Consider the following 14,501-nt stretch of genomic DNA (forward strand, 5'->3'; position numbering starts at 1 on the left):
GGACAGCAGGTATTTCTTAGGTCACTAAACAAGAATTTCTACAGAAGCTGCTCAGCTGAATGACAAGGTAAAAAAAAAGAAAAAGACAGAAACCTCCCATTACCGAAGCACTCCAGATGCACTTCACAAGGTCAAGAGAACTGTAAATTGAACCACTGAGGCAACAGGCTACTGTGCCTTGTAATCAGCAACCATATGAAATATGCATGAGTCATGGCACAGCCAGTAAAAAAAAAACAGAGAAAAACACTCTTAATCATTGACAGGTGAAAATACAAGACAAGAAAATGAAATCATACACTTGGGTTGACGCACAGAGAAAGCTGCCTTTCGGTAACGAGGTTTCTTTCAGCAACTAAGAGAAGGAATTAGATATAATTCTTCAAGGACAAAGTATTAGTAGGAGCTTTTCTCAGACTGTTGAGAGCTCTCTTAGGCTGCTGTGCTCCTAACTGGAGTACCCTGAAATAATGGAGATGGTATATTTCTACAGATCAGTTCATACCCACTTAACATTCATTTTAAGGTGATGGTTAGTTATCCAACTCCAAGCTTGCATGCCTTGCCAGCAGGAAAACCTCTTAGAAAAACAAGGGGATAAAAAGAATTGGCAGAGATCAGGTTCAGGTGAACTTAGAAAATAAGCAGATGACAGTACTCTTCCAAAAATAATACGGTTTTTTCCTTACGCCACTTTCAGACTGTGTAGATGTTAGAACAGGATTCTTGAATTTGGAGGGACACTGGATGAGCTGATCATCCTGAAAAATATAACCATCTTGGCAATCACCACAAGAGATTATGTTGCTAAAGGAAAAAAAATGGTGTAGCTGAAGTTCTGCAAAAAATTATTATAAAGGTACTGCTGCAATTCAGCTCAATCCTTCATTAATATTTGGCAGAGAGTGTTGTACTAGCCACTGTTCACAGTACATTTGGAATAAATCATTAATGGAGTTACTTTATAGGGTCCCCCTGAACCAGATCTCAAACCAATAAATGCAAGTATTTGGAAGAAAATGTGTTATAAAAATTGCCAGAGGCTTCATTCCTAGCAACGAAGTCTGTCAGACACAAGAACAACTCAGTAATTAAAGCCAGTGCAGGAAGAGCAACTTTCTCAGGTCATGTACCACTTCTCTGTTCAAGTCCACCCTGCTTCTCTCTTTTTAATGCATCAGCCTGCTGAAAGTTACATTTTTAGTGTTGACCCTACTCACACAATTCAAATATCACAATAAAATCAGGAGATGTGCTGCTTCCATTTTTCTTGCTACCGCAAAGCTCTGAGCGGCAGCAAAAGCACAGGAGATCACCAGTGTCTCCAGGATACAGCACTGCAGCATTTGAAAACCCATAAATTGCCTTCAAAATTATGAGGACTAAGGGTAAAAGCAAAAAAATAAATAGGAAGTGTGCATTCTCCAGGAAGCAATGCCTCCCAGTTGCTAATAGTTTATTATTTCATGAACTAAATACAGTAATCGGAGGAGGGATGTATTAATAGCCAGCACCTCTTACACACTTGCAAGTGGTGAAGGCCTTGGCTCTAATAAAACAGCTTTACTGCTGCAGTAAAGCAAATTTTCACTTCGAAGTTCCTAATTATTTCTTCAAAGCATGCACAAGAGAAAGGAGTTCACCGAGTTTACACATAGCTTTTTACCTGCAAGACAGTGAATTAATTTCCAGATACTTAGATTCTGATATTGCTGGCTAAAAAGAGAACACACAAAGAGCCAGCACAATGTGGAAACATACAATGTTTTGCACCATGTCAACTATTCCAAACGTAACAGCTAATGCTGATTATGCTGATAACAGCATTCACTTGGACAGAAAAGGAGTCCATAACTGACTGGTATCACCTTCATCCCAAAAAGCAGCCCATGTTCCCTGTAGCTGCTTCCTCCTCTTCAGAGTAGGTTGAACATTTTGACAGAGCATGCCAGTTTTGGTGAACAAATCCCTGAAGTGGGGGATAAAAGTAGTCAACGCTCGGATTGCTTCAACTTGCAAATAGTTATTTTCTAGGTAGTGATTGATACAATTCCTCTCAGACCAAGCCAAGATAATTCTAGAGCAATAGATAATGATTCAGGTCCACAAGTTGGGAGTTGAAAAAAAAAAAACCAACCTAAAAACCCACCCAACAGTGTATTGTATGGGGTGCCTGCACAACAACTATTACCCTAGGTGAGTCAGAAAAATAGCTATTATAGGCTGAACATGCAGAGAGGGGGCGAACACTTGCTATGCTACCCACTGCTTGGCAGCTCACATACCAGTGCTCTCAGCCTTACTTCAGAAAGGCATTTCCTCACCTCTGTGCAGAAGCCTGAAAGCACCGAGAAGAATTAGTTGAAGTAGAGCCTATTAAGGGCTATTAAACACAGGGATGATACAACCTTCTAAGCTGAAAATTGCTGTAAGTATGACAGGAGCATGAAAGAAATGCAGCACTCCCACCTACCTGTACTTTTACACCATCATATCCTCCCCCCTGCCTTTTAAAACCTACCCAACTCTACAGGCCACTTTCAGAGACCAGGCTCTGGACCAGAGGCCAATTTCTCCCAGTAAGTCAAGCTCTGGCCTGAGGTCAGGTAACTTATAGGCATCATGTATCCCACGTAGCTCCTTCTCATTCTGTAATTAAAGAAAGGCTGTCTCTTAAATCCACGAACACACAAGACGAGCATTACTCACCCATGACGGCATACCCCACTTGGGAGTACTATGACAACAGCACTGACAGCTAGGTGACAATTCAGTAAGGCCAGGTGAGGTGGAAAAGTAAAAATAAAAAATATCCCAAGAGGACTAACCTCGGTCAGCATGTTGTATTAGCAATTTCGCAGGAGGGTTTTAGGTTGCATCTTTTAAGATGAGGGAAGATGTTTGAACTAGCTGTCTTTGGTGATGAAGAAACAAAAAGCTTTGAACCAGTCTGTACAGAATATTGTGATTCAACCCACATATTTCTTCCCAGTGACTCAGGATGCCCAGCATCGTGACAGTGAACATACTGCAGAGACTGGTAATAGGAATCACATTGGTTTTGTGACTGAACTATGTATTGAAATTGTTTTACTTTGTTACATGTAATTTACATTTGTATTGTGCTCAACAGTTCAGCTTCCCTTTTCTTAATTTTCTTCCATGCTGTATCTGGACATAAATGATATTAAATGCAACACTTATCTGAAAACATTAATGCATAAACCCAAGAATGTGTCTTTTTGGTAATCCAGATTCAGACTTTGAAGCCCAAACTAACCCAAAGAATCCACAGTCCATCTATAAACACAGCATTGCGAGCAATGGCTATTATGAACGCTATGAATGCACCTCAGTAGTTTTGCTCCTCAAAAAGATACATTTATAAGCAATTTTGATCACAACTGCAATCAGATGAATACTCAGATCTCAAAAATACATTTATATACACAGGTGGCCAGAATCTCAGAGTTAAGAAACACTGCCATGAAGGGAAGTCAAATAAAGTAGCAACAGAAATCACCTGAGCTAGAAAAAAAGAACAGAGTAACCAGCCTGTTGCTTCATTAATTTGTATCTATTTTCCACTGTTAGCATCATGCACTAACAGCAAAATCACATTACAAAAAGCTAGAAGAAGTTATTGAGTAAGAGACATCTGCTTCACCCAGATGTAGACCAGAGCAGGTATATAATATTTTACCCTGCTCCATCACAGAGACAGCAAATCCCACCTGCAGGAAGTACCATTTATGCTGCAGTAGTTCCTGAAGCGCTTCGTGCCCACACACTGGAAACAGAAGCACGGACAGCTGTCAGTCAGCTCAGTTCAGTGCAAAAACTGACAACTTAATCGATGTTATTGGTTGTGAGGACCACTGCCTATTTCACTCTTGATCATTTTAGGAGCCAATCAGCTAAGCAAAAACCCACATCCACTTTTCCTGACCAAACAGCCAACTGTCTGTCAGAACCCAAAAATGGAGTGCATTTGACTTAATTCTAAAAATTAATGGTGACAGACACCTAAATCTGACCCTGCAATCCCTGCCTCTCTTCACAATCAATGGAGAAAAGTAAACATTTCCAGAAAACAGCTGATCTAAAATATTCTGCTTGCTCATCTCAGGGTGAGATCGTAAGGGAGTCCCTTTTGAACAGCTTCAGTTTCAGCTTTAGGCACTTTTTTGATATTTGAACTAGATCAAACTTCCTCCATCAGTTTCTGTAACACTACAACAGAAATTCACACCTGCAGATTGGCAATCTGTGCAAAAGTCTATAGCTCAGTGACACCTAAAAATGTCTCAGGCAGAGTTAAAGTTTAATTACACAGCCAAAATTAACAATAGGACAGCTACTAATGGTATATTATTCAGTTCTATAGTGAATTCAGTAGACTTGCTTGTTTATCTTTCTGAAATGATTCACAGAATTTCTACTGTTGGCTGGGAAGCTTCAAAATCCAGTGTACCACAATTACGCTGAGAGAATAGGCTCAGCGTCAGACCACAGCAACCCACCCACACCCAACCCAGTTTCTGAAGCCAAGTATTACTGCAGGAGTTACGGATTTCTAACATCTTTTTAAATGGGCATAAAATATCACTGTGCCAGCCAGCCTGGCTTTCTTTGGCAGAAAAAGCATACATCTGCTTTGCGGTTGTTTAGGCTGTATCAATGTCAGTTCAGCACAATGATATTTGACACTATTAGTAGGGAAATCTCTTTTCTTGTTTACAGCATCATTGTTCATGCACTGAAAAGACCAATATCAGCAACCTACTTTTGCAGATAACCTAATAAAGGTTCCATGGGATGTATGTCTGTAGGTGTATGCGTACATCTGTACGTGTAAGAGTAAGTCTGCCAATAAAAGCTACATTAGATTTCTACAACTCACTTTCTACAAGGATGCAAGATATGAAGAATTTAATAGGTTTATTAACGAGTCAGCTAAAGGGTTTTTTTTTCTGGACTGAGAAAACACAATGAAAGCTTGGCTGTTTTCTCTGAGGACTTCAGAAAGACATGCCAGTTAACCTAGGGCTCTTGAATGTGGATCTAGAAAAGGACTCTACAAAAACACATTAACTTTCAGTGAAAAAGGGGCATACACCTTTCATTGCTACACCTCCCATCCTTCTGAAAGACACAGAAGCTTTTCAAAATAAAAAAAAAGTTAACAGCTACTGTACCTACCATACAATGAGGAAAACAAACAAACAAACAAAATACTTGATTTTAAGAAGTGAACTGATGCTAAATCCCAAAATGTAGATCAGTTCAGTCATGGATACAGCCACGCTCTCAAAGTCAATGAGCTAGTTGACTGTTAAAGCCCATGCAGACCAACACATTTACAATCCCACCTCAAATGCTGCTCTGCCTAGGAGAATAGGAGAGACCTGATAGTCTGATGCCTTGATCATTCAGCAGTGTAGGTCACTAAACAACCAGTCCACTATCACAACAAAGGATTTTGGAGGCACAACAGCAATGCAAATAAATTGACACACTGATGACAGGGCACACTGGGAAGAAGGCACCATGACTTTTCAGCATACACCAATAAACATTTTAACAGGAATAAAACAACTGAAAATATAAAGTCCTTCCTTTGGCTCCTTTGGAAAAGTTATGAGTATGTTTTCCTTTCTCTAATTCAGGGAAAAGTCTTCTAATAAAGTTCCGCAAAACAAGATAGACCTCATCCACGTACTTGAGCACAAGAGAAGCTACCCCATGCTGGGAAGGCAGCTGACACTGATGTGCAAGATGATGAATCTCAAGGACAGATTCAGGTGGCCCTGGGGACACGCTGACTAGGGCCTCTTTTTGCCACAAAATGTACGAAAAAAGCCACCTCGGACAGAATATGGGATTCAACAGCACAACACTGGGCTTCCATAGCACCGCTGATGGTTTGGGAATCCTCATGTCTCGGTCACAGGAAACCATGCATTAAGATAATATAGTCAAAGCAGACCTAAATAAAGAAGGAGACTTAACAGCACAGGCTTCAGGAGCAACCTCCAAGAGGTAAAGAGACATGGGACAAAACCAGCAATGAGATTCTAACCAAACTCATATCAATATTGGCACATACAGAGAAGGCTGAGATTGAAAACAAACCCTGTATCCCCTCTTCTTTCTGAAGGATTGACTTCTCCTTGAGTATTTAAAACATGACATAATTTATTTTTCTAATTTTCGATCACTTGAGGCATGAAATGGTTGTGAAACTAAATGACAAGCCCTGTATCTGCTAAGACTCAGTAACACGTTCCTAAGATTTCTCCCCTGTGCCTTATCAGAAGAAAAATAACTAACTTATAACTTGAATGCACTGAATGAATTTTCCCCCTTAAATAAACTTATAGAGAAGTAGATTTATGGAAACAAAACCTAAAATGAAACAATCACTTAAGCATGCAAATTACAAACCATTGAACTGCTTAGACGTCTTTTTGCCCATGAAAAGAAAACACATTCAAGGAAAAGACATGAAATAGTGGTTACTACAATGAAGTATGACCCCAAAGCCATATTTAATTGTCCTACCTGCAGTAGTTGAAGGAGTTGTAGAAGGGTGTAACTTGCTGGGATTCAAGACATCACAGGAGGTGCTTCCTTCCTGTGTCCCTGACTGACCTCTCTATCCCAGACTGTGTCTACCATTTTCCTTGCCTGACCTGTCTGTCCTCAATTTTAATTCTCACCAGGAGTAAAACATCCTTCTTACAGGCTGACTCAAAGCAATAACCTTTGTCCGCTACTGTGAGACTGCAGTAAGTGCAAGCAATCCCTCTATACAGAACTCCTCCATCTGACCTAAGAATAACTCAGATTTTGCACAGCAAATCCCTATACAGGACTCCAAAATATGACCATATATTAAATATTCAATGAATTTTAAAATTCTTACAGAAGACTCTATAGTTTCTGTACTAGGAAAAATAACATTTCCAATTTCAAAAGCTTAGATGCATAGCAACTAACATCCTACAGACAAAGTCCCTATTACTGTACAGCTTACTACTGATTTGCTTCCTGGAAGTATTTTCCTGACTTCTGGGAATTTAAAAACCAAAATACATAAATTCAACAAAAGATTATTTGTCTTATATGGCACATGTGAAGAAGTCTTTTTAGTATATTAAAACGTACTTAGCGATACAAGCATATCTAAAGATGGAGTGGGAACAAGAATGAACAACAGGAAAAAAAAGCTCTTACCACGTGTATCAGCCATTACCCAGTTTCAGCTTCCGTACTGACTCACGGCCAGCTTACCTCTTAACTACTTTCCCTTTGCCTAAGAAATATGCACCAAGCACCTCCTAGTCTTGCAATCTGATCTACGTGAGCTGCCGCTTGCACATATCCAACCCCATCAGAAAACTGTGATCCAAGCCAGAAAGTTTACCAGCAATATGTTACAAATGTATGATTTCCCTTTACTGTGCTTGCACTATACAACCACACTTTACAGAAGACCAAAGCTGTTAAACCCTGAAACTCATGTGTTTTGTTCTGCTGTCAGCTTTACAGCACGTAAGGACCTTGAGGAGCACTATGGTGCCATAAATATGGCCACCACACCACTGTACCCTCCCTTTGGTCGCTGGACTCTCTCTTTATTTTGCTTTTTATTTTGGAATAGCTTTTATTTTTGCTTTTGCAGTCTCTTACAAGATCTACAGCTAGATTTAAGCATGGTACAGCAAGTTCAGAAGGATTTTCAGACATGGCAGAATATTATTGCACTCCACAGACTTCTCTAGGGAAAAGCAATAGATCTCTTCCATATGCCAATTTCCCTCTCACACACTGGTGTTACCGCTCAGTGATCCTTGAGTATTTTAGTTATCTTTGAACAGATAATTACCATTTTAAATTAACAAGTACTGCTGCAGTTGAGGGGAGGACTCATATTTAATCAACAACAGATCACATGGAAAAACAAACAGTATCAGAAATCAAATCCACAGTTTAATGGGCAACCATGGCAGTTCACAGGTGAAATGTATTGCACATGAGAGATCAGAATGGAATTACTTTACCTCTAGGCTCAGGTAGCAAGATGGATATAAGTGACAGCCTGTTGCCTTATGTGCAATACAGACATAAGAATTCTTGAATTTGGACAGGAGGAATGAGGACAGAAAATGAGGAGTAAAAGATGATGTCTCTTAAAGCAGTCTGAACTTAATAGCACATAACCATTCAACACATAATACTCCTCTGCCCTAAATAATCACCTTAAGCCTGCAAACAGGTACATGTATCTGTAGATGACTGCAAGCAGAATTTAAATACACTTATCTTAGGTTAAAAAATTACTCACAAATTATATCTAATTAGATATGTTTAACCCAACTGCTTCCACCATTCTTGGCCAGATAAAAGGCTGAATTGTCACTGACTAACCTTTGCTGACACTCCCAGGGCCTTTATTTGTCCCAGTATCATACATGTGATTCCCAACGGTGGTGCAGGGTCTATATGTGCTGTAAAGTTTTTCAGTGTCCTCCTACACAGAGATGTATTTCCCTTACAGCCTTATGTAATTTTATTTACTTCAAATCTCTCAAGTTTTTAATTTATTTTAGCAACACCAGTCTGAAAAACCATTGCAAACCAACTCTACAGGAGCTGTGCTTGTGCATGATCGGTTATTGCCACCACTTGCAAAGCTTAAGTGGGAAAGAACTTAGTCTTGCAAAGCTGCGCAGCCAGCCCTCTGACACACACAGTTCCGCAGTCACTAAATACATCTCAGTCCTTTATCAGCAAAAGGCTGCTTGTGTGCTATTACTTCTATTACACTTACAAAAAAATTCAAGTACCTACCTACATGGAATTCATATGCATGAAACCATTTGTTTAAAGCTTGGCTTTCTCTTAATAAAATAGATTCATAATGACTTAAAGTCTCATTCAAAAAGCAAAAAAGATGTACCATCTGAGCAAGTTGTTCATACTAGTACCATCTAGAACAAACAATTAAGAGAATATGAAATCAACCTGCAAAGAAACAATTTTTTTCCTAAATTACAGATCCAGTGTAGAGTATATAAATGGAGCAAGGGATACACATATCTGGTTTTATTATGATTTTTTTTAAAGAACTGTTTAACCAGGTAGTACAAATGCACATTTATCTAAGGCATTCACATTGCCGTAATCGTCACAATACCTGAGTGCTTCAGAATTCTCTCTTTGTACCGTTAATCCTCACTATCTGTGGGAAGATTATGTGGGTTGCCCTTGCATGATTAGCAGTTAAATATATATACATAAAAATAAAAGCATATACCCAAAAATGCACTTTGCAGCCTATACAAATAAACTTGTGAGCATTTTTCTCTAAAGAAACCTCTATAGATGGCTGCTATGCTGGCTATATTCTGGGTGCAAAGACACCAAAGCTGGCTCAGCTCACTTAGATCAGGTCTAGGAGCAAACCACCAACACTCATGCTAAATAAGACCAATAAACCCTGTCAGGAGGTCTATACTGTTACATGAACCTTCAAGTACTGAACTGGTACTTTCTCACTGCTCTGTCCTGTATTTCCCGCTGGAGAACACTGCTCACCTCAACAGTCTGGACCAGACAACCTTTGGGAGGATACTTTGGTGTCCTTCTGTCCCATATGCTTGAGAATCCATCAAACCAGGGTTCAAAAGAAAATGAAGTGAGCACAGGTCTCACCTTGCCAGGCTTTGGATACAGCTAGAGTCGAGTGTTGGGATTTGCTCCTAACTTTGTGCAAGTTCCGCAGGGAATTGGTAAAAGATGGAGATCTCTATGTCTCAGATGAGCACCCTGGCTATAGGAATACCTTGTCATTCAAAGATATACCTATTGCCTTCAAACATGTATCATGCTTGCCAGTCCTTGGCTGCTTTCAGTTATTCCTTTGCGGTCTTTTTACAATCTACCTTCTGGTGCAAAAAAAGACTTAGCGATGTTGACAGATTAAATCATAGATCCGGTGGCTGTCCTGAGATCCAAAACCAGATGAAACCTAAAAAAACCCCACTTACAAGAAAATAAAAATATTTAAGGAAGTCAGAGAGTTATACAATGCCAATAAACTGGGGGTGGAAGTAACCTATCCATGGATTAGTATCTGTGAGATCTGAGAGGAAAAAACAGAGGATGTTTCTAGCAATAAAAAACCCTGGAATATGACTTGATCTAAATGAATAATTCTATTAGATAGTCCTCACTTTGGCCAGGATATAACTATCAGGATTGGAGACAGCAGGACCAAAACCCAGCAAAGGTCTGTCTGAAAGGCTCAGCTCCACATGAATGAGATCTCCCATAGCACAGGCCATGCAGAAGACAGAAATATTTTACAAAAACACACTTCAGAACCATACAAAATGGCTTTTATATAGGAATGACTAGATTTAAGACTTCAGCTTGGCAAAATCAGTGGTGGGGGATAATACAGGTCTGTCAAGCCATGACTACACGTCAAGGGAGAACAGACAACAATTCTACATCTCCCAAAACAGGAACTGGGGGTTGGGGGTGGGGAATCAAAATGTATGCTGGTTTTGGCTGGGGTAGAGTTAATTTTCTTCACAGTAGCTAGTATGGGGCTGTGTTTTGGATTTGTGCTGGAAACAGTGTTGATAACACAGGGATGTTTAAGTTACCAGTGAGCAGCGCTTACACAGAGTCAAGGCCTTTTCTGCCTCTCACCCCACCCCACCATTGAGTGGGCTGGGGGGGGGCCACAAGGACAGCTGATCCCAACTGACCCAAGGGATATCCCACACCAATGACATCATGCTCAGCATATAAAGCTGGGGGAAGAAGGAAGCCAGGGATGCCTGGAGTGACGGCTTTTGTTCTCCCAAGTAACCCTTACACATAAATGGAGCCCTGCTTTCCTAGAGATGGCTTAACACCTGCCTGCCCATGGGAAGCAGTGAATGAATTCCTTGTTTTGTGATGCTTCTGTGTGTGACTTTTGCTTTACCTATTAAACTGTCTTTATCTCAATCCATGAGTTCTCCTGCTTTTACTCTTTGGATTCTCTCCCTCATCCCACCAGGAGGGAGCAAGCAAGCAGCTGCGTGGGGCCTAGTGGCTGGCTGGGGTTAAACCATGATAAAATGAAACTGTGATGTAGCAGGTTCAAAAACAAATACAAAGAGGTCCTTTTTCCAGCAGCTGTGGAAGTTATAACCACAGGATGCTGCAGATGCAGGGTTTAGATAAAGTCAAATAACCCACCGCAGGCAATCCTATACAAAGGGAAGTCCTTAGCTGTGAAGCAGTGGGATGGGAGCTAGAAGAGTAGGTCATAGGAATATCAGTACTTGTTTGACCTGTTATTTTATTTTTCCCTAGATAAAATGTAGTAGGTCAGACCAAGTTTCTGATCACGCTATGCCCTGGCATAGAAAAAGGCTATAAGATCTTTGACCATGGCCATAATTCTAGTAAGCCTCCAAGATACAAGCAAAGGTTACTCATTTGAGAGAACACAGCTTGAAACCAGTGAAACCAGTTCAGCATCTCATTTTCCCTCTCTTCCACATCCAAAGACTGAGAGTTTCATGGTGCACTCTCCAAGGGATATGGCAGTCTCTTCTCCCCTAGCCTGACCCAGGAAAAAGCTTATTGTTTTGTATATTCACCAAAAGTGAATGTTAAAAAGGATTTCATTCACTGAATATTTTCTTGCATGAATCTTGCTCTCAACTGCAGAAAACATCAGGTGTTTTGGAACACCTATACATTGATTACAGTTCAACATAAAATCCCATGAGCAGAACTGCACACGCTAGAAGCAGCAAGCTGTAGGGGGAAAATGCCACCACTGGTACCTGCTTCACAAATCAAAAATATGAGATATATCACCTGATGAGGCAATAGGGAATTTTTTGTATGAAACACTTATCACTTGAAATTTAAACAATACATTGAGTTGCAGTGAGGTTAACATTTCCTCTCCCTCTATAATACCCAAAACTTAAATTATTAATTACCACACAGTAGTACTCACAACTTCAATATGTGAAACAAACAGGTACGTTAGATAAAAGAAAATGCATTAAGGGGCAAGACATAAAGGTACAGAACCTACATTTTCATGTTGCAGTCCCTTGCCCTGACACAGACTCCCTACGCTGCTTTGTAAAAATCACTCGCTGCCTCCATGCTTCAAACTCTATATGTAAAATGGAGGCAACACCACTTCATTGCCTCATCACAATCTTGCACGGATAAAATGAAGATTGTGAAATGTCCGCAAACTACTGAACTGAAGGTCACACAGAAGCCTTCCATAGGAAAGATTTTTAACTAGTGCTAAAGTATTTTATTACCCTTACAGATGGAGCACTTCTGCAGCCTTAAGTCACCAAGTGAGCTCTAGTGAGGCTGCCAAGGAAAAACTGTGTTTGCTTGTTTACTCTGTGAACGAGGGAGCAGTGACAATACTGACATTCTCACATTAAAAAAAAAAGGAATATAATATATATAGTTTTGTATACTGAATGCCTGAGAGGTTTGGGTTTGGTTTTTTTTTAATATGAAAGGAAGCTTGTAGGCTCTTGTTATTTAATAGTACCAGAGAGATTATCAGCGTACTATAATATCACAAAATTTGCTCATAGTGGGTAAAATTCACACCCTGCAGTCAACCAACAAAAGACCACTTAAACCCTAATTTCAGCCTCCACGGTTGAGCCAGTGACAGACTTCCGTTAGCACTACACGGGGATATCTTTCTTTCTGGACCAGAATGTAAAAACCTCTTTTGTCTTGAGGACATTTCGTTCGAGGCATTTTTGGTTTACCACAAAAAAAATAAAAAACAAAACCAAGGGAATCTGTTATAATCTGAAGTCCAAAACGATCTCTCTTATTTACACCTGTTGATTCAAGTAAAACTAGATGATGGTACATCCCTGTATTTCCGTGATTTTTAAAATGAGGAAAACATACAGAATTTGACGATTCTGTTACAGTAAAATTGTATCACATTTTGGTTTTAGAGCTAAGTAGTTAGGAAGATACACTATGTTGAGAGAGTATGCTCTTCTATGAACCAGGAAGCAAACAAGGGAACTTCACCATTTCTGGAAGTCAGTCAAGCAATTAATAAACGTGAAAACAGGGAACAAGAGTAGTATTTACTGGAATTTCTCTCTTAAATAAGTAGCCATGAGATGACCTGCAAGTCCTAACAAACGAAAAAAAAAAAAATCAGCTTGCTAAAAAAGCTATGCCTTTCAAAATTAGTTACAGGAAAAAATAGGTTCCTTAACCGAAAGGGTATAAAAATTATACATTGAAGAGTCGGACAAAGGAGGGTATAAAGTACCACCAAGTACTAGAGTTCTGCTGTTCTCTCTCCTGCAAACACACACAGAAGTCAAGGATGTTAAACCTCAGCCTCTGCCCCTTGCTGGGGATCGTCCCTGTGCCTACCAAGCTTCCACTGGAGGAGTGGAAAGTTGGATCCGTAACAAAGATCATTTTTCCACCGACGGTTTAATTTTAGAAAGGCGCTAACAAAAGGCACCGCTCGAAACACCCCGAACGCGTTATTTCCCTTCCCAATTCATCAAAGTCCGCTCCCTTTCGAGGCACGGCGCCGCCACACCACCACTGCTTTATTCGGCCGCTTTAGCCGAATAAGCGCCTTTTCCTGCCTGGAAAACAAAAACAAAAACCACCCCACGAACCGTTTGCCATAAAAAGGAAAGAAGACAGCCCCCGCGGAACGACAGACGGCCGGCCGCCGGTGCCATCCCGCACCGCCGCCCGTTCGGGGGCCCCGGGGCCGCCACCCGGCTCCCCCGCGGGCCCCAGCGCTGAGGCGAGGGCGGCGGGGCGCGCAAACCCGCGCACGGAGGCATTTCCACGGGCGGGCGCCCGCTGGATCCCGCCGTGGGGCCCGCCATGGCCGCCGCGCACAGGCCCTGCGCCGCGCCTCGCCTCACCCGCCCGGCGCTGCCCCGCCGCAGCCCGCAGACGCCGCCCGTCCGGGCAGCGCCGCCGCGGGGCTGAGGTGCCGCTCCCGCTCGGCGGCGGCCGCGCTCTCCGTGGCGTAGCGCGGCGCGGCGGCCCGGCGTGAGGGGAGCCCGCCCGGCGCACCTGTCGGGTGGTTGCGCGGTCCGGGGATGACAGGGCAGGCGCTCTCGGCGGCGGCGGCGGCGGCAGCAGACAATGGAGGAGTGAAGGACGGACACATTGACACACGGGCGCCCCTACGGCCGCCCCCTCCGCCCGGCCGCACCACTCCCGGCACCTCCCCGGGGGGGCACGGAGGGGGAGCTGTAGGGAAGCTTGAAACAGGGGGGATAAAAAAAGCAGAACTCGTTTCTCAACTTAAAATGGGAAGCGAGAGAGGAATGGGCTCCGTCCCTCCGAAGCTCCGAGCTGAGCAGCTGACGGAGGGGGACGGCCGGCACCCGGTTCCCCCCGCGCCTGGGAGGGAATGGTTTACCCGCCGGCCGGCC

The 14,501-nt window shown here is 41.9% G+C and overlaps 1 protein-coding gene across 1 annotated transcript in view; it reads right to left on the reverse strand.

Moving 5' to 3' along the window:
• The window catches only part of BZW2 (basic leucine zipper and W2 domains 2), a 57,444-nt gene extending 43,158 nt beyond the window's left edge, over positions 1-14,286 (reverse strand). The window contains exon 1 of the mRNA XM_064444491.1: positions 14,137-14,286. The gene's annotated coding sequence lies outside the window, so the exon portion shown is untranslated. The remainder of the gene's footprint in view (positions 1-14,136) is intronic.
• Between the last annotated feature and the right edge of the window lie 215 nt (positions 14,287-14,501).

Source organism: Phalacrocorax carbo, chromosome 2 (assembly GCF_963921805.1).
Source record: "Phalacrocorax carbo chromosome 2, bPhaCar2.1, whole genome shotgun sequence".
Lineage (NCBI taxonomy): Eukaryota > Metazoa > Chordata > Aves > Suliformes > Phalacrocoracidae > Phalacrocorax > Phalacrocorax carbo.